The sequence below is a fragment of the Triturus cristatus genome, chromosome 6, assembly GCF_964204655.1.
Source record: "Triturus cristatus chromosome 6, aTriCri1.1, whole genome shotgun sequence".
Lineage (NCBI taxonomy): Eukaryota > Metazoa > Chordata > Amphibia > Caudata > Salamandridae > Triturus > Triturus cristatus.
The window spans coordinates 452,512,950-452,538,646 of NC_140589.1; the positions used below are offsets into that span (position 1 = coordinate 452,512,950).

At 49.6% G+C, this 25,697-nt stretch overlaps 1 protein-coding gene across 1 annotated transcript in view; it reads left to right on the forward strand.

Annotated features, from left to right (window-relative positions):
• ZNF451 (zinc finger protein 451) overlaps nt 1–25,697 on the forward strand; it is a 641,645-nt gene that overhangs the window by 591,146 nt on the left and 24,802 nt on the right. The gene's annotated exons all lie outside the window — the stretch shown is intronic.

A 25,697-nucleotide genomic window follows, 5' to 3' on the forward strand; every position in this document is an offset into this window, starting at 1 on the left:
TGAGAGGTATACAATCTAGAATGCAAATATACAAATAGTATCACTTGTGCAATTGCGGAGTCCGATCAACGGCTCGGGAGGGAAACAAAAAAAAGAAAAAAAAACATCAAGACAGAGACCCCATACATGCAGTTCAGACAGACCCCGTCTACATACAAATCCCAACCCATTCCTTAACCTCTACAGCACCCATGCGGTCTCCACTGGGCAGGAGGGCGCAGCTATGCAATGAGAGAGTGTAGCAGCGTCGATCACTCCTCACCCGCATTTCTAGCCGTATTCGGCGCATTAGCATCCCCTGCGGGATCATGTGTCAGGAGGTACCCCACTAACGGTCCCCATATATCCCTGGGCCGTGAGGCTCGCGGCAATAGTTCGGCATATGTGGTGCTTTGTTCTTGGCAAAATATCATATCGGCTAGCCAGTCCTTAAATTTCGGGGCTCGCCCCCTACCCCATCTGCAGGCCACCTTCCGTTTCGCCATCAACATTGCGATGGCAACATATTTTTTATGTTGCGGAGGAATGTGTGCCGTGTGCCCCAGAAGCGCAAGCATCGGGTCCCCCTCCAGCTGAACACCAATCATGTCTCCCAGTGCCGTGAACACTTGCTCCCAATAGTCACGCACCGTGGCACAACCCCAAGCGAGATGCAAAAACCCCGCTCCCAGCTGCCCGCATCTCCCGCAGCGATCATTGTCAGCTAGCTTGAAGCGCAGCTTCTTAACCGGCGTGTAGTACATCTGATGTAAGAACTTAAAGTGTATGACCCGGAACCTACTACTAGCTGATATCTGTGCCGTCTGGCGACAGCAATATCGCCATTGCTCCTCAGTGAGCTCGCTCCCCAACTCCCCCTCCCATCGGCTCCGGCATGAACTGTCGCCCCCCAAATCACACTCCCGTACTGAGGCATATAATCTGGACACCAAGTGTCCACCATCCGTTGAGCGCAAAATACGATGTAACGGTTCGAAACATTCTGGCTCTTGGGGGAAGGAAGGAAGTAACGATCTCATACCCTGCCGCAACCGCACGTATAGAAATAACATCGAGTGGCATGCGTGCCTCTTCCTGCAAGAATTGGTCAGCGGTGCGAAAGGTTCCCTCGCGGAAGAGATCTCCCAAGGTCACGACCTTCACTCAGTTACAAAGATCTTGAAATTCCTTCTCCTGTAGCAGCGTCAAGCTCGGGTGATATGTGAGTGGCAACCTGGGGGAATATAGGAACGAGGCACCCAAGAGTGCCGCTATGCGACGCCATGCCTCCACCGTACGAGTGATCGTGGTAGGTGCCACAACCAGCATGTCCTTTGGACCATATATGAGGCCATTGAGGGGTATTGGGTCAGCGAGCCAGGCCTCCACCGCTATTTGCGGCATGTATCGTGGCGGATGTACCCAGTAATAGGCGTAGTGTGCCTGAGCACATAAGTAGTACATTTCGAGGTCCGGAACATCAAACCCTCCTTGGTCATACGGCCTAGTGAGCATAGACCATTTCAAGCGCGACTGCTTGCCCCCCCACACCAATCGTATGAGCTCCGAGCGCAGCATGGCGAAGAACACCCGCCCCGGGTAGTAGGGAATATTTAGAAATAGGTACAAAAACTGCGGAAGTATCTTCATTTTAATGAGTGACACACGACCCGCCATGGACAGGGGCAGTGCAATCCACCGCGTCACATTATTTTTGAGTCGTTCCACAGCAGTGCCATAGTTTGCCCTAATAATCTCTTCCCTATTGCGAGCCACCTGAATCCCAAGATATCTGAAGTCCTCCTGGCACCACTCTAATGGGAAGTCAAGTGGGAAGGGAGTCACTGCCGACGTAAGCGGGAACACCATAGACTTTCCCCAGTTAATACCCACTCCGGAGAGCCTTCCAAACCGTATAAATTCCCGCAACACAGGGTTGATATTGTGCTGCGGGTCTCTTATATATAGTGTTATGTCATCCGCGTATAACGATATCAATATCTGCCTCAGGCAGCAGCGGAATGCCTTGTCGTTATGTACCTGTCGCAGTCTGGCAGCCAGCGGCTCCACAGCGAGCGCAAACAGCAGGGGCGACAGTGGGCACCCCTGTCGGGTGCCTCTCGAAACAGTTATCGGGGAAGACACATGCCCATTTATCAGTATCCGGGCTGTCGGTTGATTATACAACAGTTGAAGCCAGGATATATACAGCTGAGGGAAGGTCATCACGAACACCTTACTTCAATTAGACTTTGTCACCGGTCCCATAATATCAACACCTACTGTCTCCCATACCATGCTGGGACACTCCAACGGATGAAGAGGTGGTTTCAAAGTGACTTGTGACTTATCGGCACCCTCACATTTGGTACACAATCTTACCAAGATATCCATGTCCTTATATTATCCTGACCAGTAAAATTCCTTTGCTCTTTTACTTTTGAGAAAACCCCTAATGTCCTTCATGACATAACTGCAGAATTATTTTCATTAACTAGTCTGGATGAACAACTTTGGAACCTCTGAGTCCATTGCATACTTCCAGTGATAGTTCATTACAAATTTTCCAAAAAGGCTTGATTCGAGAATCCAAGTCACATTTGGGAGTCGTACCATGCTCTCCATGTTCACACAAAAACCATAAAAATTCATCCTCTTCTCTGGTCTTGTTCCATTCTTCTTTGGTAATCCTTTTCCAAACACCATTCAACCTTGCTACACTACAGACCTCTATAATTTCCTGAGAAAATGATTGTAGAGGGAAAGGTAATCTACTCAAGCAATCAGCCAGTCTGTTATTAACACTTAGGTCATATTTAACACTATAATCATAGTCCACCAACCTTACAGAAACTTTGGCAGTTCTGGGAGTGGCATTAAGTAAACCTTTTGTAAGGGAACGTTGATTAAAGGTTTATGATAACACCTCACAACATGTGGTCCCCTTACAAATTGTCTGAAATGTTTCAAACCCCAAACAGAAGTGATGGATTCCTTCTCTGTAACTGAATGGCGTGTCCTTGGTGGGAGCAGTGCCTTTGAACAAACGCTATTGTTACTTCTTTGCCTCCATGATCCTTGTGAATTAACACAGCCCCTAGTCCCTTACAGCTGGCTTCCGTGGTTATAATAGTTTGTAATGTAGAATCAAACCCATGAATGGGGTTAGCTGAACACAGTTCTCATTTTAGCAGCAGTTAACAAACATCCAACCATGCAAATGTAATCCTATTCTTCAATAATTGTCTCATAGTATGTGTTTTCCGCAAACTTCTTTAAAAATTTGGAATATTATTGAAGTAATTGTAGTAGAGACCTTAGCTCATCTTTGCTGGCGGGGCATAAAGCATCATTAATAACAGGTAATACGTTTTGTTTTGGCCTAATACCTTCATGACTTACTTCATGGCCAAGGTAGTTCAATTATTTCTGTACAGCAAATTTCCATTTTGCATATTCAGCAGTTAATCCTCACTCTCCCAAAGTGTATAGCACATCACTGAGGCAATCATCATGACTTTTCTTGTTTTCCTCAATGACCAAGAGGTCATCTCGGGGAAACATAACCCCTTCATGAGAGCAAAACTGCGTTTGCATTCGTTTTTGAAGCAATGCTGCTGCTAATCCAAAAGGCATATGTCCATATTGAACACAACCATCATGAATGCTGTAAATGTTTTACTCTGGATGTAAACAAATCTGGTGATGAGCAGACCAGATGTCAATAGAAGTAAACCATTGTATACCCTTTGCGAATGGCAGCATTTCATTTATCTTGAGTAAGGGAAACCTTTCCACAATGATATTCTGATTCAGAGCCAACAAATTAACACACAAATGTATCTTTCCATTAAAATTTCTAGCCAGCACTAAGAGCGTCATCCATTCAGAAGCTTCAACTGGTCCTATAATGCCATCCTTTAAACGTTTCTCAATTTCCAGGTTCACTTCATTGCTCACCATCACAGGTAAGTTCCTTCCCTTATGCACCTTATGTGTAATGTTCTTCTTAAGAGCGGATGTATGGGTGAACTGCTTTAGGGCACCAATTTCGCCTGAGATCAAACTGAGATATTCACTCAAAATGAGCTAACAATCTATATCACACTCTCCCAAAACCATTACATTTTCTGGACTATTTGGGTTCAAAATGATGTCCAGTGCTCGTTGGCCAATCCACTCAAGTACAGATGGACCTTCTTCTGCCATGTATAATTTACTAATAGCTTTTCTGTGTTTAAAATCTAAGGAAACCTTACGATAACCCACCATAGGTATTGGGTCACCTTTAAAAGTTCCGGTCTAACATCAAAAGGTAGTGGTAGCAGTTGTTCTTCCAAAACTTTGGCAAATAGCGATCCAGAATAAGCTACAATCAGCATCTCTACACACCCATGATCTAATATCCACACAGATTTATTACGTGATTTGGTACTAAGTACACATACTACACCCTTAAGGTGCTTATCGTTTCCTATGCTGTTCCCATCTGATTCTGTACCATCTTCTCGCAATCAGAAAATGTTTCACCATTTTTTACCACTTTTATTCTATCTTGGTTGCTTTTTACAAACCCTAGAAAAGTGACCTTTATTGCCACAAAAAGATAACTTCTGGTTCACAGCATGACATGTCTTAGAATATTCTAAACATTCCTTACTCCTGCATCTGTAACATTTCCTATCATCACTTCCCTTACTCAATTCTTTGTTTTTGCAAATACTGATAGTGCTGTGAGGTTAATTTCCTTTCTTTGTCACCTTTGTTTTATACTTACTCTTTTTGTTCTCATCATTAATAACTGCTGTAGCGTATTTGTTAGTAACTTCAGCCTTCTGTATAATAGCTACTACTTGCTTCAGTTCCGAGTCCCCATGTACCCACAACTTTGCCTGAATAGCCTCATTATTTACATACATCATAATTTGATCTTGGATACGCTCATTATGTAAAAGTACCAAATGTAAGAGATCGCTTTTTCAAGACAGATACATAGTCCTCAATGGTTTCATCCTGCTCTGGTTTCCTGGGAAAAAAATTGTAGCGGTGCAATGCAAATGGAAAGTGCAAAAAATAATCCTCTAAATCCATTAATGCCTGTGAAAATTCACCCCCTACGTCCTTTTTTTCTTGTCCATATGATTGTAAGTCCTCATCTCTTCAGGTCCAATAGAATGTAGCAAAATGTTCTTCCTCTAGGGTGAAAGGTCATCCTTGCCAATTGTTTCAATATAGTTTAACTTCTCCCACTCAGGCATTTTAAGGGCCGATCACCTATAATCGCCATAAAAGGAAGTGGAGGAGTTAAAGAGAAGATCTATACAGCACACATTTACCAACATACCGTTTGCGGTAATCTTAAATGTTAGTGTATATTGGAAAATAAACAGGTAGCTGACCAGACGCTAGAGTGGTAATCTCGTGAAGTTAGCCAACAATATAGGGATGGCACTTCCATTTCAGAAAGGCGCACGATTTCCGACCTTAATGCGCAATGTAGAGACGCTGAACCAAAAGGGACGCTCCTAGGCATGAACGTGCATTGTACATCTCTTGACCTCAATGGCGTCACTCGCTTGCTGACGACTTCCACACACAGGCTTCCCTACACACTGTGTCAACGTGGGCAAGGCTGGCTTTTAGCATGGTTGAGCTGGGCACAAACCCAGGGCGTCAGTCTTCTGAGGCGCACGGAGCTGTGTGCATTCAGATTATGTAAACAGCAGGGCACCTCAGAGCTGGACACCGACCCAGGGCGTCAGTCTTCTAAAAAGCGGACGGAGCTGTGTGCATTCAGGTTATGCAGACAGCGGGGCGCCTCAGAGCTAGGCACAGACCCAGGGCATCGTCTTCTGAGGCGCACGGAGCTGTGTGCATTCAGGTTATGCAAAAAAGCAGGGCGCCTCAGAGCTGGAATCAGACTCAGGGCGTCAATCTTCTAAGGCGCAGACGGAGCCGAGTGCACTCAGGTTATGCAAACAGCAGGGCGCCTCAGAGCTGGGCACAGAACGTCAGTCTTCTGAGAGGCGGACGGAGCCCAGGGCGTCCGTCTTCTGAGGCGCAGACGGAGCTGAGTGCATTCAGGTTATGCAAACAGCAGGGCGCCTCAGAGCTGGGCACGGACCCAGGGCGTCGTCTTCTGAGGCGCACGGAGCTGAGTGCATTCAGGTTATGCAAACAGCAGGGCGCCGCAGAACTGCACACAGACTCAGGGCCTCAGTCTTCTGAGGCGCGGACGGAGCTGTGTGCATTCAGGTTATGCAAACAGCAGGGCGCCACATCTTGCTCCAGCCTTGTCCATGTCCCTGGATGCTCATTTCTTTGTCAGATTTGCCAGTTTAAAGTGGTCTTTCGTTATCATACCGTAAATGATGTTTTTTACACCCCTTCCTTGCCCGCCCTTCTCCCTCTCACCCCTGCTTGCACACACCAACACCCTCTTCAGCGTGTAGCAGCTAAGCTATGGGCAATTTAGGTGAGCTGGGAGAGGTCCGAAGAGGTTTGTGTTCAGGGACCATTCACTGGTCAGCCAGGGACTGACCTGTGAACACCAAAATGGGTCCCTGCTGCCTCATTTTATTCACTAGCTGTGGCAGTGACGCCACATTTCTCTCTACATAGGGCGCTATTTTAGCAAGGAACACCTCTGAGATTCGTCGAGACCGTTTGTGTGGAAAATGTGATTAAAACTCACCAACTAATTAAATACCATAGTAGAATGAAGTTTCCAAACTCCCTCAAATCGAGGGAAAGAGCATCGGCAGCACAGCACTGAAGAGAGACTTCTGCAACGCAAACCGTCTAGGAGCCGTGTGCCGGCTAAAACTGCAGACTCTACAACGGGGCTGCTCCAGCTGGCAGCCAACGTTGTAAGGATGGCTCGTGCGAGCAGAAGTTACAGAAGGTGCGTTTATGAACAGCAACTGACAAAATCCAAACGAAACCTTCTGAACGGGAATAAAAGGTCACCATTACTTCGAACAATGGTACTGGGCGCGAGCTTAGTCGCGCTCCTTGTCTAAAGTCAGTATTCACAGCACAGCCACCATTGTATGGAAGATAGCACAATACGGTTTATCAATCCATTGGCTGTAAGTAGGGCTGTATGCTTAACGCTGCCGTATACTATATTTTGAGTTAATTTTTAAAAGGTGTTTTCATATACAAAGATGATTGAGCGTGATAATGTTCCGAAAATACACTTTAGTGCTTTTTTTATTTAAATTTATTGTTAAGTAACTGTCTTTATCTCATCACCATTTTGATTGAAAATAAGGTACACTTATGTATATGGTATCTTACATTTACTGCGAATCATTTTGACAAAAAGATGAATTTATGCGAAATAAATGCGCGCGTTGTAAATGATCATGCTATGTAAAAGATCATGCTATGTAAAAAGTTAGTTTTAAAAGTAAGTAATTGTTAATGGTTCGTGACAAATGCGGACCTTTTGGTGATAGGGAGGAGGGTTGGGGGTGGTCTCACAGCTTTGATTGGAAGACCCTCTGCCCGCGTACATTGAAGGCTAAATCACAATACTTTGCCAGCCCAATTGTAACACAGACCATTTTTCCTGCCTCTGCGTTACTTTGAGGACGTACACTTTGGGAGTTTCCATTGCGTGCTTAACAGAAAGGCTGCAGTGCTTGGAGGTGATCCCACATCTTGATTTTGTGCCACTTGCCTGAAGACGCATTCAGTGGGTGCCTTCTCTAAATGGAAGCATCCTGTTCCAACAAATGTAACACACCGCGTTCAATTCCCAGGTGTCCATGTCTGAGGGGTTCAAAAACAATAGGAATTACGGTGAAAGGAGATAGATTATTACATGGTGGCTGCTTGACTTTCCTGTAAATGTTTTAGTCCAGTTTATTGCGATGATTAAGCGGAATTCTTCAATAAGTCAGTCATTTTTTTAAATAAACCTTTTGATCGTATTTTACAATTACCGTGTAAAATTATACATCAGTCGACTGTTTTCATCATTCCTTAACATTCATTGCAACATGATCATGGTGAAGAACCTCGTGTCTATTGAGGTGTCGCTGCTCTTCGCGTACAGGATATGCCTAGATGTATGCCTGCTTGGGGGTATCAGGGAGCCAGATGGAGTTGCCTGTTCCCGGGTGCAATTGTACCCTTGCTGTCTATGTGTACGGTTAAAAGGAACAAACCATTTGTGCAGCCAAACTGGGGAGATAGAACTCGGGGGAGACGGGGGCAAGGTGTAAGGGCGTAGCTCTTCGCAGATCCAATATCTGGGTGGTTTCTCATCAGCGGGAGTGGGCGATCTATTCAAGGGCGGCAGAGGGGTGGCCTTATTCGGGGAGGCTTTGTGGGGGCGGAGGTAAGCTTAGAGCTGGTTCGGCCTGGGTGGCCTGCGGGGTCTCTGCAGGGGTGGCCTGTGTTTGTGTAAAGCCAAAGATATGGGATTTCGTCACGCGCTTCTTCCTTTCCACCTCAGACGCGCCCCATTTCTTGACTGCCCCCCATCATGCAGCTATTTGGGGGAACGTCCGGTTAGTGCCAGTGCATTGTAATGCTTCGCTTTGTGAGGAGTATAGCCAGTATTGCGGATTGGGTCTCTACTTTTCTCTGCTTGTGCCGTATAAATACTCCTAGGGCACATGCCTCCCACGTGGTAAGTACTGCCAGGCCCGTGACCGTCTGTAGTGTGGTGTGTACTGTCGCCCAAAAGGCTTGCAATGTGGGGCATGTCCAGAACATATGAATGAATCGGGCATCAGATGTGTGGCAACGGGGGCAGTCAAACTGTGTCGCAGGGGAGAAGCGCTTAAGCCTCGCTGGCGTGAGAAATGCGCTATGTCAAGTATGTTAAATTGGATATTTTTTAATCTTTGATTGCGGGACACTTTTTTGTGGTGTTCTAGTACTGTGAGCCGTTCTTTGTCGTGGAGAGTCCAACCAAATTCCTACTCCCTTTGGAGTCGCAGCCGCGTTGGAGGCACCCTTGTAAGTTCCATGATTGATTTGGAGATCCACGTGATGTGGTGCTTTCCTGTTCCCATGTTCAGGACTGTATGCAGTACTAGGTGCGTCTTGGACTCTCCGTTCGTGCGATCCCATGTCTTCCTGCAGCCGGCCACCAGTTGTCTGTGTAATTGGAACTGTCCAGCGGGGAGCCCACTCTCTTCTGCCAACCCCGCAAATGTGGTCTGTTGACCGTCCGTGAACAGGGCTTCTACCTGTTGTGTAGTGCTCTCTCCCTTTGGGGAGACGCGGCAGCAATGGAGAGTGCACAGGCGTTGTCCTAGAGAGACAATGGATTCGTAGTACGCAGGATCTGGCTACTTTTACCAATATGGGGTGTGCAGAGTTGGGCCTGGTCCCAGGAAGGAGCATCCAGGTTATCTCCGGAATTGACAAAGCTCCTGCCTGCGCTTCTGTTTCCTCTAGGTGTCGGCCAGCTGTCCAGCGCGATAGCCATTGCAGCTGCGTTGTGAGGAAGTAGGCCTCGAAGGATGGGGCACCCAGCCCTCCCCCTATGCTGTGGCAGCTGCAGTGTTGTCAAGGCCACTCTACGGCGGCCCTTCCCCCATTTCAGCGAGATCAGTAACGAATCTAGTCCTTGAAAAAAGGATTTCAGGGGGATTATCAGTACATTGGTGAAATAGTAGAGTAGCCGGGGCACCATTATCATTTTTGATAGGACTATTCTTCCAATTGGGGCCAGGGATAACGTTCGCCAGAAGTTCATTTGGGTTTTTAACCCTCGAAGGGCCCTATAATTGTTACCTTCCAGGAGGTCTCGCAGTGAATGATAGAGCCTAATTCCCAAGTATCTTGGGGCATCCCCCTTCCAGGACACTGTGGCGTCTCCAACACTGATTTCCCAGTGAGGTGTATCGGGTGCAAGGGTTAGATGGTGGATTTGGTCCAGTTCATCCTCAACCCTGCGGCTTTCTCGAACTCCGTGAGTGTGGTCCAAAGAGGGGTGAGGTCCGCTGTGATGTCCCTTACATAGATGAGGAGGTCATCCGCGTACAGAGACACGCTGTGTGTATGGCCCTCCAGCGGTATACCCCAGAGTTCACCCTCCTCACTCAGTCGTATCGCCAGTGGCTCCATTGTGAGGGCGAATATTACCGGGGACAGGGGACATCGTTGGCGTGTTCCGCGTGTGATCGGAATGGGGGACGAGATGTGCTTGCCTATTCTAACCCGAGTGGTCAGCCCGGTGTAGAGCAGCTGAATGTATGCCAAGAGTTGGGGTCCTAGTCCCTCCCGCCACAGAGCCCTAAATAAATACTGTCATGCGAGAGTATCAAAGGCTTTCTCGAGGTCCAGCACAAGGCATGCTGCATGTGGGAATCTGTCTCGCACATTGTCCTGGACCTGGAACAACCTGCGTATGTTTTGGGAGGTGTTCCTCCCAGGCACAAATCCGCATTGGTCGAGGTGCACTGGACGGGGGAGTGTCTCTGTGATTCTGTCTGCTAGGATTTTCCCAAGTATTTTGCAATCCACGGTTAGGAGGGTGATGGGGCGGTACGAGGTCCTTAGCAGGGGGTCATGGTCTGGTTTAGGAAACGTCACTAGTGTGGATTCCCGCATAGACTTGGGGAGCATCCTCCCCTCCAGTGCTGCTTTAAAGACTATGTCTAGCTGTGGGACGAGTTGTCGGGAGAACGTAGTGTAGAGTTCTATGGGGAAGCCGTCGTGGCCGGGGGCCTTGTTTTTGGCTAGGTGGCGAATGGCATGTTTGATCTCAGTGACAGTGAGTGGTTCGTTCAGGGACTCCCTATCTTCCTCCGTCAGTTGTGTTATAGCGTCAGTGTCAAGCATTGTCCGAATGTATTCCCCCCTGTCCGGAGCTGGCTCCCTATATAATGTTTTCTAGTATTCGTGGAAGGCCGACAAAATGTCTGCTTGTGCGTACAGTCTCGCCGGTGGTGTTTCTAATGCTGGTAATCGATTGTATCTGTGTGTCTTGTCTTATAAGCCAGGCCAGTAAGCTGCCGGCTCGTTTTCCCTCATTGTGGGCTCTGGTGGCGTATGCGCGAAATTTATATCTCCTCAAGTCTGTGCACGCTTCCGCATATTTAGTGTTGGCTTCTGCCACTTGTGTGGGGCGTAATTCGTTGTTTGTCAGCTGTTTTAAACAGACGCTCTACCTGTTGCCCTGCTGCCTGCACTGCCCGCTCTAGTCTTTCCGCACCCCTGTGATTTGCCGGGTACAGGCTCCCAAGGACCACTTTGAATGTGTTCATTCAAGTGTTCTAAATTGTGTGCTGCCCGCATTCTCCAAAAAGTAGTGTTGGATGTTCTCTGATTGCTCGTGTTGAACATCGGGTCCGTTAGGCAGTCTCGGGGGAGTTGCCACGTGGGGACCGGGGGCATGGGTGGGCACCACCTAGGAGTCATGACGTGGGAGTCGTGGTCTGAAATGACCCTGCCTAAGTAGTCAGAGTGCCGGAGGTGGTGGAGGATTGCCCGTGTGCACATGAAGCGGTCCAATCGGACTCGTAGATTATGGGGAATAAAGTGAGAGTTTAGTTGTCGGATGTGTGTGACGCCAAGCGACGGTCAACGATCAGTTAGTGGCCCAGGCTTGAAATCAGGTTGTTTGTGTATGGGCTTGGGAGTCTTTGGCGGAGGTTGAGATCTATCCAGAGCGAGATCCAGGGAACAATTGTAATCTCCTAATATCTACAGGGAAGGTGTGAATTGCGCCAAGTTACTCGTCAGGGCCTCCCAGAATTTTGTCTGGTCTGTGTTGGGGGCGTATATGCTGCCTATTAATATTGGCTGACCATCCAACAACCCCTCTACGAGTGCATATCTCCCCTAGGGATCTACTTTCCATCCGGTTTCCAAAAAGGGGACTCCCGGCCGGATCCAGACCAAGGCTCCCCTTGCATATGCAGAATATGTTGTGGCGTAAAAAGTGCCTCGCCATTTTCTCTGGAGCTTGTCCAGTTCCCCCTTTGTTAGGTGTGTCTCTTGCAGTAATATGACCTGTGCCTGCTGGCGCTTAATATATGCGTAGATAGCATAACGTTTTCTAGCCCTATGGGTACCCCTGGCATTTAGAGTGAGAAATGTGATCTCTGTCTTCGGGGTCATGGTGGCTGATGGGTCGTGCTGTTGTGGGGGTGGGGGTCGGGGGTCTCAGAGCCCACCCCTCTGTTGAGAATAGTTGCTGCCTGATGAGAGGTGTGGACCTATGACCGAGTGCCACTGCCCTTCGTGGTGGGAAATGAGGGAGGTTATGGTACAAGGGGAAGAGGAACGAGAACTCTGTGGGGTCGGAAACTCAATACAGGGGATCTACACAATGTGCAGCACGTCCAAACTGGTACTACCGGGTACCTATTAACTAAAAGAAGGGGGGGTTTGTCCTCCTGGTTTGAGCGCGCCTCCAAAGTCCCTAAGCGGGGGCCCCCAGTGCACAGTGTGCGGGTGGGACGTCTTGCGCTGATGCGTGTCAGTAGGTGGCGTCGTGCGACTCCGCGTCCGTCAGAGGCGTCGTACGCGCCGGAATGACATCACGGAGACTACTTTGGAGCCACCCATGCGTGCTGACGTCAGTTCTTTCATTTTCTGCGCCAAAAGCGCAGATCCGGATTGAGCACGTACCTCGGTCATTTTTTGACCATTTTTTTTTTAGACTTTTTGTCTTCTTCTCTTGTCTCCTAGTGCACGTAGGGATGCCCGGCTTTAAGTCTTGTGGGTCGTGCCACCATAATAGGTCGGTGGCGGACGCCCATGATGTCTGCCTCTACTGTCTGGAGAACGACCACGACTCCCGGGGATTGTCGGGACTTCCGTGCCATGGCCCCGAAGGCATTACGGTAGCGGCGCTGGAAGTTGCTGGAGGTCCAGCACTCCTCTCACCGCCGCTTCGGGTCTAGGGGCCATTCGCAGTACTGCTCGCGGGACCGGGGCCGTCGCCCCTCGGACTCTAAGTCTTCACCTTCAGATTCCAGTAAGCGACGCCATAAGAAGAAGTCGAAGAAGCGTGTTTACTCTCCGACGACCCCCCGTCGCTCCCCAGAGGCGGACCAGGGGGCAAGGGGCTGCGCCCCTGCGGCTCCTCCGGAGCCTGGGAGTCCTGCGGTCTACCCGCTATACCCGGGTCAGTCGGCGACTCCCGAACAGCGGCAAGAGTTTCTTGCTGCCTTGGACTGCCTGTTTAGGCCTCGGGCTCCCGCCTGCGGGCCCCGCGGTCCCGTGTCCAGATCCTGTTGATCCGCCGGCACTGCCTCCGGCGCCAGTCCCGGAGCCACTGGATCCAGCACCTGTGGCTCTGGCGCCACAAGGTGCAACGCCGCTGGCACCGCCCCTGGCTCCGCCACAGGTACCGCACTGGGTGCCGTTTATCCCGCCCCTGCCCCAGTTCTCGGACCATTTCGTTCCGACCTGGGATCCTCATTGGGATCTGGTTCCAGGTCGGCCCCTGCTGGCCCCTCTCCGGCTCCGGGCCTACAGCCGCGGCCGGCTCCTTCTACCACGGAGCCGGATGAGGACTGGGACGGCTCCGAGGACCCCTTTGCGCGGCAGTGTGACTCTGAGCAGGATTGGGTGGAGGTCATTCAGGCCTCGACATCGCAGAGTGCCTTTCCCTCTGCTCCACCGGATAAGGACTCTAAGAGGCTGGACCAATATGGCAAGAGGTTGTTCTCCTCAGCCAGTTTGGGGTTGAGGTCGGTTAATACCGCCTGCTTATTGGGCTGTTACTCCCACGCAGTGTGGGATTCGGTGGCGGAGGTTCTGCCTCAGTGCTCTTAGGAGGTCCGGGCTGTCCTTTCCCAAGCAATTGCGGAGGGCAAGGATGCGGCAAAGTTTACCATCAGGTGTGGTTTGGACACCGCGGATTCGTTGGGTAGGGCGATTTCCATGACGGTGGCATTGCGGCGCCATGCCTGGTTGCGTTCCACTGGGTTCTCACCCGATGTCTAGAGCTCGCTCATGGACATGCCCTTGGATGGCACCCGCCTCTTTGGTGATAAGGCTGACAATGCCCTGGAGCGCTTTAAATACTCTCGTGCCACGGCCAAGTCTTTGGGTCTTTCCTCGAAAAACCCTGCCACGACGGGGTTTCGTTCTTTCCTGGCCAAGGCAGGGGTACCCAGGCGCGCTCTTCCAGCAAGCCTGTGCAGAACCAGCCTCAGTGAGGCCGCGGACGTGGGATCCGCAGGGGCAGGTCTGGTAACCTCTGTGGGTGTCATTCCACTTCCACCCCCACTTCTTCCGCCTCGAAACCTTCCTAATCCGAGCTTCAGGGGGCACTTTCTGTCCTCCCCTCCAGACATGCCACCTCGGTACCACCGCATGTCGGGGGATCATTTGGCTCTTCTCCGTCAGGAAGTCTCGGTCCTCCTGGCCAAGGGGGCCATCGAGCACGTTCCTGGGCCAGAAGTATGATGTGGTTGTTATTCTCACTACTTTCTGGTCCCCAAGAAGGACAAGGGGGGCTTGCGCCCCATCTTGGACCTCCGGGACGTCAATCGCTTCCTCCGGGAGGAGAAGTTCAAGATGCTCACTCTGGCTCAGGTCCTGACTGCCCTGGACCCTGGAGACTGGATGGTAGCGTTGGACTTGCAGGACGCTTATTTTCACATCCCTGTCCTGCCGGCCCACCGGTGTTACCTGCGGTTCATGGCGGACCAGGAGCATTTTCAGTTTGCCGTGCTCCCCTTCGGCCTTACCAGCGCCCCTCGGTGTTCACGAAAGTGATGGCGGTGGTCGCAGCTCATCTGCGCAGGTCCGGGGTGTCAGTCTTCCCCTACCTCGACGACTGGCTGTTGAAGGTCGGCTCGCCCCAGGCTGTCGTCTCCCACCTCCAGACTACGGCCGAACTCCTGCATTTGCTAGGGTTCTCCATCAATGTGCCGAAGTCGCACCTGTGTCCCTCTCAGAAGCTCCCTTTCATCGGGGCGGTTCTGGATTCGACGTTGTTTCGGGTAAATCCTCCGGAGCAGCGAGTCCGGGATATTCGGGCTATGATTCCGATCTTTCAGCCTCTATCCCGGGTTTCGGTCAGGATGACCCTCCGGCTGCTGGGCCTGATGGCCTCCTGCCTCCTGCATCCTGCTGGTGACGCATGCCAGATGGTATATGTGGGCTCTGCAGTGGGACCTGAAGTTCGAGTGGGCACAGCTTCAAGGCGACCTGTCTGGTCACGTCCAGATCTCGGAGGGCGCTGAACGACAGTTGCAGTGGTGGCTCACGGACTACGATTGGGTCCGTGGCAGATCCCTCTCCCTTCCTCAACCGGAGCACACAGTGGTGACTGATACGTCCCTCCTGGGATGGGGTGGTCACAAGGGAGAGGCGGAGATCAGCGGCCTCTGGTTTCCGGCAGAGTCCCGGCTCCATATCAACCTCCTGGATCTGCGGGCGATCCGGCTTGCCCTGAAGGCATTCCTTCCCTCTGTCTGGGGAAGTGTAGTGCAGGTGTTCACGGACAACACCACCGCCATGTGGTATTGCAACAAACAGGGCGTGGTGGGGTCCTGGACCCTATGTCAGGAGGCTCTGCGCCTCTGGACATGGCTGGAACATCACAGCATTACCTTGGTGGTTCAACCCCTGGCAGGTTCTCTGAATGCCAGGGCGGACGAACTCAGCCGCCGGTGCATGATGGATCACAAATGGCATCTGCACTCAGACGTGGCGCAAGGTCTCTTTCTGCAGTGGGGAGAGCCTTGGTTAGATCTATTCGCCACCGAAGAGAACGCGAAATGTCATCAGTTCTGCGCGTTGGAACTTCCAAGGCGTCACTCACTCGGAGACGCTTTTAGTCATGAGTGGAGTTGCGGTCTGTTGTACGCCTTTCCGCCTATACCACGTCTGCCCAGAGTGCTGAAGAAGATCAGGCGCGACTGGGCCCAAGTCATTCTTGTGGCTCCGGACTGGGTTCGAAGAGTATGGTATCCCGAGCTACTCAGCATGAGCATCGATCCCCCGATCCGTCTGCCTCTTCGGGAGGATCTTCTGTCGCAGCAGCAAGGGACGGTTCTCCACCCGAACCTGTTCATTCTCCACCTCCATTCATGGAGATTGAGCGGCGGCAGTTGACACCTTTCGATATTCCTTCCGAAGTCTGTGATGTCATTCTGGCAGCCAGGCGTCCCTCCACTAAAACAGTATATGCCTGCCGATGGAACAGATTTGTGGCATGGTGCAAAGCGAAAGCTGTAGACCCCCTTTCGGCTCCTCTCGGCGGTTCTTCTGTCTTTGGCCCAGCAGGGCTCTGCTTTGGGCACTGTCAAAGGTTATCTTTCTGCCGTTTCCGCCTTCCTGAGGCTTCCTGATCAGCCTTCTCTTTTTAAGTCCCCGGTTGTTTCCTCAAAGGCATTACACACAAGTTTCCTCCCATGCCTGTCATAATGCCTCAGTGGGACTTGAATCTTGTCTTGACTTTTCTGATGTGTGCTCCCTTTGAGCCTCTTCATAACTGTCCTTTGCGTCTTCTTACTCTCAAGACTGCTTTCCTGGTTGCTATCACCTCTGCCAGAAGAGTGAGTGAGCGCCAGGCTCTTTCTTCCAAACCTCCTTTCCTTTCTGTTCATCCGAACAAGGTGGTTTTAAGGACCCGTCCTTCTTTCTTGCCAAAGGTTGTCATGCTCTTTCACATCGGGCAGACCATCACTTTGCCCACCTTCTTTCCGCCTCCGCATCCTTCTAGGGAAGAGGAGCGGCTCCACCGTCTGACCCAAAACGTGCGCTTGCTTCCTATCTGCAGTGTACACAACAGTTCTGGGTGGATGATCAACTTTTTGTTGGTTACGTGGGCGCCAAGAAAGGTCGGGCTGTGCACAAACAAACCATTTCCCGGTGGGTTGTTTTGTGCATCAAAGCATGTTACGCTTTGGCCGAGAAGGAGCCTCCTGTGGGGCTGCGTGCCCATTCGACCAGGGCAACTGCTGCCACTACTGTCTTGGGACACGGTGTTCCCTTGCAGGACATTTGTCAGGCAGCTACGTGGGCCTCGCTGCACACGTTTACCAAGCACTACTGCATTGACAGTCCAGTCCGGAGAGACAGCTTCTTTGGCCGTTCTGTGCTCCGTGACATTTTGGTGTAATCTTGTTCGCAGACCCACCACTGGGGTTGGTATTGCTGGGGTATCTATTCTAAGGTAAGGAATCTATCACTAACGTGTCTCTTTCAGATGCACAAGTTACTACTTGTGTAACGATATATCTGTAAGAGACATTAGTTAGTGGTAGATTCCTTACCGCCCCACCCATCCTCCCCGTTCTTTGAACTGATTACTAGGGTTAAGGTCATCCCTTTAGGGCCAAAGTTTTATGCACCTATGGTCAGTATCTTGCATGGCTCTGCGTTTTGGCGCGGAAAGTCGCGTACAGAACTGACGTCAGCGCGCCTGGATGGCGCCTAAGTAGTGTCCGTGACGTCATTCCGGCGCGTACGACGCCACTGACGGAGTCGAGCCGCACGACGCCACCTACTGACGCGCAGGGGTACTGCTAAGCAGAAAACTTTCCGGACCCAGTCTGACGCCTGGGGATTATTCTAAGGTAAGGAATCTATCACTAACTAATGTCTCTTACAGATATATCGTTACACAAGTAGTAACTTGTGCGTTAAGTTCACATACAGTAGTTCAGTGAGCCTCTACTCTTTGCCATGGTCTCACTTACTGTGTTCCCTTAGCCCCAGCCCTCCGCAGTACATGGTGCCACCCTCGTCACTGTATTTTACACATGGTTGAGTTTACCATGTGCGCTGCCGTCTCATTAGACCCACTGCATTGTCATCTACTGACATTTTCATCACCTCCTAGGACGAGCAGCGTCGGTTACTTCAACACCCATGTGTACCTAAAAAGCTGAGAGTAAATGTAGGATAGTAGGATCTGCTTTCATGGTTACCCCCACCTTTTGCTGGTGTTATGGTGTTTCTAACTAGTCTGACTGGGATCCTGCTAACCAGGACCCCAGTCACTGTGCTGTCTCCCTAAATTTGACAATGGTAAGTACTTTGGTACCTCCAAAAGTGGCTACTGTTGTACCCTTGTAAGTCCCTAGTATAAGGTACTAAGGTACCCAGGGCATAGGTATACCAGGAGGCTCCCATGGGCTGAACATGTATTATGCCACCCATGAGAGACGACTCTAACTGTGACTACAGGCCGGCCATTGCAGCGGGGTACTTGCACCCCCTCACCACAGATATGTTTCCTTATATCTGAGGTCGATACACTTAAAACCTGTAAGTCACCACTATGGCAGGCTCTTCAGTCCTGACGGCAGGGTGCTTGGTTACAAGTGTGAGGGTGCCCATGCATGAGCGGTGCACCCCTACAAACCCCAGAGTCGATTCTCCATGCTTTGTAAGTGCGGTCAGCCATTTAATACATATAATGGACATCAAGTAAATCATGAGATGTCTAGCTCTATATTGGCTGTTTGGTTTCAAATATGTTGGATTCCTACCTCAACACCGATACCAGTATTGGATGTAGGATTCCATGTAAGGGGGGGGGTCCCTAGAGGGACCCCCTGTATTACCGGTACCAGCCTTTCAGAGTCTAACAGCAAGCAAGTGCTGCTGCCGTCCAGAGACACATTTCAGCCCTCGTGTTGGTGAGCTGAGCTCAAGCAGGTGAAGGCAGAACAATATGTTTCCTGCCACAAGGAGGGGTGACTACCTCCCAGACACGACTTAGTGTATTGGGCTGGGGTGGGGGCACTTGCCAGCACCATCAGACTGCTCTGAAGGGCACATTTGGTGCTCTCTTTGCATAGTCCAGTTTGAGCCAGTTCAGGGAGCCAATGGCTCCCGCTCTGGCATGAAACTGAACAAAGGCCACGGCAGCCTCTGTCCAACCTCCCCTCTGGGAGGGATCCTTGAATCGTTCCAACCCTTTCCCTAGGGCTTACCTGTGGGTGGCTCTTCAGATTCGTCGTTGGACAAGATTCAAATCCGAAACCAGTTCAACTTTAACCATCTAGGCACCTTGGACTTTGCTGGACTTCACCTGTAACTAAGACTGCACCAAAGAAGACACCCGCTGCTCCTGGTCTCGCTGTTCTGCAAATCTTCTTCATCATCTGTGCCTGTGCTTCATCTAGGTTCCTATTCAGGCCTGTGGGCATCACAGACACCCAAAGGAATTTCCCTTTGAATGAAGTAGTCACGCCCCTGCATCTGAAGGCACTGCATCAAAACTGACCAGTCTGCTGCTCCTGACATTCCACAGACTCCAAAACGCCCAGTAACAAATTTAGTGGTGCTACAAGTCCCTTGAGGCCTGACCTATCCTTCCTGCAAGTTTGAGGCCAGTGTCCCTCGTCTGAACCGACTAAACAGAAGCTCTGTGCACTGCGTCGACTTGCCGTTGCCAGGGCGTGTTGAGTCTACCCTCCAGAGATCTTCGGGCTACAAGAAGCTCCAGCATCTCTTCCTGGAAAAGATCTTCGTTCTCACTGCATCCTCTGCACCGTGGGCCTGCATCTTTGGTGAGCCGGTCAAGGTCCTCTTGCGACTCTTGTGCCTCTTGTGCCTTCAGCCTGTGGTTCCACTTGAGGGTCTTTTTTGGCTTCAGTGGGCTCCCCTGCTTGCTAGGGGCCTGCTCTGACTTTGGTGAGTCCATTGGACCTTGCAGGTCCCAACGCTGCACCTTTTTCATTTACCACGTTTTTTGCTGCTGCCAAGGCTTGTTGGTGCTCCTGCCGGACACAGCTCCCTGGTTCTTGACTTCTGACGTGGGACAGCTCGTGAACGGCTCCTGGTTGTCCACAGCGTCGTCTGGTCCTCAAAGCTGCAGCGACATGGTCACTGTCTACACTCCTGCATCCTCTCTCATTGGTGGTCATTTGTCTTCCGTGTCTCCTGGTCCCTTCTGAGTGGCCTAGACTCTGTCCCCTCTGCTTGCAGGTACTTCTCTTCAAGAATACGTCCTTGGATTCCTCCGGACTCATTCACCTTCTTCTCCAGCGGCATCTTCACTGAAGTCCTTCATTGTGGTCTACGGCGGTTTCCGACGTTACTTCGCACTAATGCACCTGGCTTCTCTAGTGTAGGAATCCTGGTTCCAGGGGTTTCCGGGGGTGAGGTGACTGTTTCTAATCTGTACACAGCCTCCGTGGGGTTCCTTAGGCCCCCAGCTCTTCTGAGACATCTGGTCCAAGTCCCGACTTCGGTCACAGTTTGCATTCTACCTTTATTAGTATATGGTTTGGTCTCCCCCTGGAGACCACTGTGTATTTGTGCTTACTTACTGGTTTACTTTTGAAATATTGTGTGTATTGTGTTGATGTCTCCGGGTAGGAGATAGACTAATGTGTTAGTGACTGTGTATAATAAATATACTTATTTTTATAACTACACTGTGTTGTTCTTTTTCATTTAACCTGCACTATAGGATTGGTTCTGGTAAAACAAACTGCTTAACACTTCTTCTAGACTAAGCCTGAAAGCTGCTCTCCACAGCTACCACTTAGAGAGCTTTCTCTGGTTGTCTAAGACCACTAAACTCACCATAAGGGTTCCTTGTATTAGTGCAAGGTGCTTCACTTAATTAAGTGTACACCATATACTAAGCCAGCCTCCTACAGTAAAGAAACCTGCTGTCATGGGAGACTGGACAAGGTGAAATTGCCGGGATGATCGCCTTTGAGTCATAGAAATTCACAAAATGTACTAATGCTGTGCAGTTCCCTGCTGAAAGGTCGAGGGTCCCTCTGTGACAGTTTGGAATCAACGGTTCTCCCCTTGCCCCCTTTTTAGAGGTCTTTCTCTAAGACACGACCTGTGCCATAGGTTCCAGGGTTCAAGCATATTGACTGACCGATATTAACAGCTTGTTGGGTCACTGCTTTACGATTCCTGTCCTCATCTTCAGGAAGGGTCAAAGTTGCAGGAAAATCTTAAATGCCATGAAGGAGGTGCCATTTGTGTAAGCTGTGACGTAGCTTACTGCTTATTAAGCCATATGTTGCTACTTTCCCAGAGTTGCTATGATGCTGTTGTTTATCTTCATAGGTGAGCATCCCAATGCCACATCTTACATTAGTTAGTAGGTTAATTATCTTACCCATGCAGGGCAAGCCCAGTTCTGGCGACAGTATCGTAACCACAGGCATAAGAGGCACTTGGGGCTTGTGAACACTCAAACTGAAAACATTGGGATTTAACTGAGATTGACCCCCAGAAAGAGTGAGGGCAGGGTCACTTATCCTATACACTTCTACATCTATATGAGCGCACTGTTAAATGTACTCCCAGAGAGGCAGATAATGTAGTGTCGTGAGGATGTAAAATCCTGAGGCGGAGGAGCAGAGCATGATTAGCGCAGTGCAAGTAGGGAAGTATCAAACTACCGAGCTATCTACATAGAAATAATACAATAGAACACGACCTCACCAGAGAAGTGGAGGCAAAAGTTAGATGATACATTGCAGACCAGAAACCGCTCAATGGGGGCATATTTCCATACCTCCATTTGACGTAAAACAAGCTGATTGATTTTCCTGCCAAAATAGGGGGCACACATGCTATAGCGAGGTCTGTATGACAGGAGCAAATAAGAACTAAGAATGAGGAAGTGAAATCGGAGAAACCAGAGATTTGCATGACCAAAGCAAAGATGAATGCTTTGATCCCGGAGACAAATCGGACATAGTGAAGGCCAAGGTTTATGACTTTCTAAAATCTTCTAAGGAAGGCTGAGGTTTATAACTTCCCAAAATGTCCCCAGAAAGATGGATCATCCTCAAACATTTTCAAACGCGGCAGGTCCCGCTATGCCAGCAGCTGCAGTTTTTTTTTTTAAATTTGTTTTTATTGATTTTCACAGTAATTGTCCAGTCATTGTAGAGCAATACGTAAACACATTGGTACTTGGCTTAGTTACATATGTTGACATTCAAATGAAAAGAGTACACATTCACGTCGCAATAGGTCTAGGAGATGCCCTATATGACATTTCATAAAGTCGTAAATCGTTGAATGAGTCTCTCACAGCAGGCCATTCAGATAACATACAGCAGTTTTGCCTACATCAAAAGTCCAGCATACCATGTCATGGTTAATCAAATCTAACATGACCTATCACATCTGTTCCATTCAAAAACAAAACTTACTCAACCCCCCTCCCCTCCTCCCCCCCCCCCCCCCCCCCTCCCCAAGCTCGGCACAAAGTGCCCATAGTAGCATCTTCACATGTCTAGATCGGAAACAGGAGTGTATCTTGGTTCCACAGTCTGTCCTGTGTGTACTGTGCATTCCTGCAATAATAGGTAACAGAACCCACTGACTCTGTAAGGAGTTTGTGATCTATTGTCATTGGTCCATGACCACAATGGATGGTGTCGCAATTCCTTAATTGGATAATATATCTATTGCTGCATATTCCTCCATGATTGCATTCCAGCTCAACGATATCAGTGTTTTCCATAAGTCTCTATAGAGTTATCGAAGATATAGGCATACGACTTGGCAGCATTAATAGCCAGGCCAGAAAGTTCTTGGAATGACGCAAAGATCGAGGGCATTGGATGTGTGTCCGCATCCATGTGTTTAACATAAAGAATGAGATCATCTGCGTACGCAATTGTGTGAGTTGCACAACCTCGCATTATCCCCTTACAACTTGCAAAGGAACGAAGCCTGTGCAGAAGCTATTCCAGTGCTATTATAAACAACAACGGCAACAAGGGGCATCCCTTCCGGGTACCCCGAGCCACCGTATACTGCCTCGAGATATGTAGACCCGTGCACGCAGTGGGGTTCGTGTATAGCAAACGCACCCATGCAATATATTCGTCAGGTATACCAAATCGTGCGAGGGTATAGAACATATAGTCCCAACGAAAGGAGTCAAATGCCTGCCGTAAATCGAGTGATATGCAACCTTCCTTAGTTCCCGTGCCGAGTGTGCCCAGTATAATTTGGTGTAGGCGTCTGATGTTAAGCGATGTATTCCTACCAGGTACAAACCCACATTGATCAGTGTGTATTAGTTTGGGAATAAGCCGACAAAGGCGGTTGGCCAACAATTTACTCAGGATTTTATAGTTCGTGTTAAGAAGTGATAAAGGTCTATAACTCGAAATGACCAATCCATCCCTCCCAGGCTTCAGTAACGACTCGTGATATATGCACTGTAAACGAGGAATCAGCAAATCGGCATATACCGCGTAGAATTCAAATGGTAAGTTATCATTCCCGGGGGTTTTATTACGTGGTAAAGCTTTAATCGCCTGTCGAATTTCCACCCCTGTTATCGGTTGTGTTAAGTCGTCGCGCTGCTGTTGCGTTAGCTGTGGTAAGCATAATCCATCAAAGAAGGGTTTGAAATCAGTGTCAGTATGTCCAGCTAGGGGACCACAGAGGTGCTCATAAAAGTCCCTAAACGTAGTGTTGATGTCTATTTGCGTGTTAACTACAACATCCTCATTGTTCCGGATTTCCAATATAGGAGTGGGCGAGGGAGCGTTCCGAAACAACCGTGCTAGCAGCGGCCCCAACCTCCATGCCTGTGTTTGTTGTTTCTGTGTGCATAGTCGGTGATCGACAACACGTAGCTCCTCAAGTAGTTCTGCGTATTGTATGTTAGCCTCCCGTAGCTGTGTCAATAGTTCATTTGTCCCCGCAACTTCCCCTTCCAAAACAGCCAATTTAACCTCGAGGTCAGTAAGCCGTTCTATCAGGGCAAGCCTAACTCCTGTTTTAGTGCTAATTGCCACTCCCCTGATAACCGTTTTAAAGGCATCCCATTCCATCTGGCGAGTGCTAGCAGACCCCGCGTTCTCCGAGAAATAATGGGCAATCGCCTCCGAGAGGGCATTGCGGAAGACCGGATGTTCCAGCATCGTGGGCTGTAGTTTCCAGGTCGGTATCGGAGTTGTAATCTTGACCCATTGTAGCGTTAATTCCACCGGGTTATGATCTGATAGTGTTTTGCCCATATGGAGCACAGAAGTAACAGAGCCCATCAGGGTGCCGGAACACAGGAACCTATCTATCCGAGTGTGCAGTCTGTGTGGTGGTGAATAAAAGGAATATTCTCTGTGCCCTGAATGTTTTGCCGGCCATGCGTCATGAATTTCCCACCCTTCTGTCCATCCTTTGAGCACCTCAGCCTGACTTTTGCTTTCTGTAGCGTGTAATGGGGGGTGAGACCTGTCTAGGTCAACGTCTAATACAGCATTAAAGTCTCCCCCTAACACCCAGGGATATTCGGACCATCCCGTCAGGGCTGCACCTAGTGTAGCTAAATACTTAACCTGGTCACTGTTTGGTGCATATATACTGCCCATAACCATATGAGCCCCGTCCAACAAGCCATGAAGTAACACATACCTGCCACTGGGGTAATTTTCTGCTCTAGAAGCCTGAAAGGGACATTATTTCGCACCCACACCACCGCCCCCCTGGCAAAAGCTGAGTATGTCTTGGCGAACAGTTGCCCCCTCCATTTCTTCTGTAACTTGACCGCCTCATTAGCATTAAGGTGAGTTTCTTGCAGGTAAGCTATAGCCACCTTCCTTCTATTGAGTTGCGCCAGAACACGGTGCCTTTTATGAATTGAGCCCATGCCCCTTACATTCCAGGTACAGTAGGTGTATTTATTATGTAATGCCATTGTGATGCAGATAGCGTATTTGCCATGTGACTTGTGGAGACCAAATCCCCTCAGACATGAGCTGTATAAGAGCCGAGCATGCGTCAACATAAAAACGCCCCAATACTAGGTTTCCCCATAAAACATCAGAGGACCAAACTTGAAACAAAAGTCCAACATGAACTCTAAACAATAAATGCCACATCGCAATCGCCTGGGGGGGATGAAGGCCAGAACTGTGGCAGTACGTACAAACATCACAGTGCTCATTTGAAACTGCGTTGGTTATGTTAGCACACTTCCCTATACAGCTTAGTTACACTAGACCTACTAAATCGGTCACCACCAGTAGTATAAATTGTATAGCATCTGTATACATCACAACTCCCGATCATCTCGGAACGCATCATTAGAAGTCTCTGGCAATTTGAGCTGTGATCGAGGGGAACAGCGTTATGCTAGACTCAGACTCTGAGCGCACCGTGGCTGCGTCCGATGAATGCACCGAAGTCGCCACAGTTTGTGCATCATGAGCAGCAAACGCCGCCACCGTCAGGAGCGCATCTTTCTGGCTGTTTGTAATCTGTTCTGTGGTCGGGCCAGCGTCTATAGTGTCTCCATTATTACCATGTTCCGGCCCCAGTAGGCCAGCTGTCCATAGCGGGGAGGCACGATGTAGTTGTCCTGACGGAAGCGAGGTCTGTGAAGTCCCCAGTGTAAAAGTTATTTCGAGCCAGTCTGCCGCCTCCTCTGGGCTTTCAAAAAAGATTGACTTTTGACCGTAGACAACCTTCAGTCGAGCTGGAAAAAGCAGTGCATATTTCAAGTTGCGTGCACGCCGGTTCTTTTTGACTTCTTGAAAAGTAGCTCTAGATTTCTGGACTGCTGGTGTAAAGTCTGGGTAGAGAGAAATTGTCCTGTTCTCAAAACGTATGGGTGCATTCTCTCTAGCAGCCCGCAGAATTGTGTCGCGATCCTTGTAGTGTAGTATGCGTGCTATTAGCGGGCAGGGCGAAGAGGTCTGGGAGGCACTCGGTGCGCCCACTCCACACTGTACAGAGATGTTAAGCCCTCCTTCGCCACATGGTCTCTCAGCCAGTCCTCTACAAACTGTGTGGGGCTGGATCCCTCGCTGCGCTCCAGAATTCCAAGT